Genomic DNA, 815 nt, shown 5'->3' with positions numbered 1-815 from the left:
ACCAGTCATAAGGGTACATTTTCTGAAATTGAGATTTATACATCACCCTAAAGCTGAATAAATAAGAGATACAACTATTTGAAAATCTGGAATCTGAGGGTGCAAAAAAAATCGAAATATTGAGAAAATCATCTTTAAAGTTGTCCAAATGAAGTTCTTAGCAATGGATATTACTAATCAAAAATTAAGTTTTAATATATTTATAGTAGGAAATTTACAAATTATCTTCAAGGAACATGATCTTTATTTAATATTCTAATGATTTTTGGCATAAAATAAAAATCTATAATTTTGACCCATACTATGTATTTTTGGCTATTGCTACAAATATCCCCCAGCGGCTTAAGACTGCTTTTGTGCTCCAGGGTCACATATTGTATAATGATTGTGTAAAAAGTTGTATTTTAAATTAAAAGTATTTATAAATTGTCACATTTGTTGTATTGTCTTTAATTTGCAGTATGCTGATGTAAAGTATGTAAAAAAATTTTTTGCCTTAAAATAACTGGCTCACAATTGAGAACTACAGAAAAACTCAAAAGTACAACAAGTACAATAAAAGGTTAAATGCAAACATTGTAATGGACCTAAAATAGACTACATTTTTATATGTAAAATACAATATTTTATGTTTTCCTTTTATTTTTTTGGGTGAAATAAAACAAAAAATTAGTGCTGTCAAACGATTAATCGCAATTAATCGCATCCAAAATAAGTTTTTGTTTACAAAATATATATGTGTGTGTACTGTGTATATTTATGTATGTATGTATAAATACACATGCATGTATATATTTAAGAAAAAGATGTTATGT

The 815-nt window shown here is 26.0% G+C and overlaps 1 protein-coding gene across 1 annotated transcript in view; it reads left to right on the top strand.

Annotated features, from left to right (window-relative positions):
* The window catches only part of LOC107573172 (nuclear pore complex protein Nup85-like), a 6863-nt gene that overhangs the window by 307 nt on the left and 5741 nt on the right, over positions 1–815 (top strand). The gene's annotated exons all lie outside the window — the stretch shown is intronic.

The sequence above is a fragment of the Sinocyclocheilus grahami genome, unplaced genomic scaffold (assembly GCF_001515645.1).
Source record: "Sinocyclocheilus grahami isolate Dianchi unplaced genomic scaffold, SAMN03320097.WGS_v1.1 scaffold1884.1, whole genome shotgun sequence".
NCBI classification, from domain to species: domain Eukaryota; kingdom Metazoa; phylum Chordata; class Actinopteri; order Cypriniformes; family Cyprinidae; genus Sinocyclocheilus; species Sinocyclocheilus grahami.
Note: the sequence above shows the minus strand (reverse complement) of the source record. Positions and strands in the feature narration are given on the sequence as shown.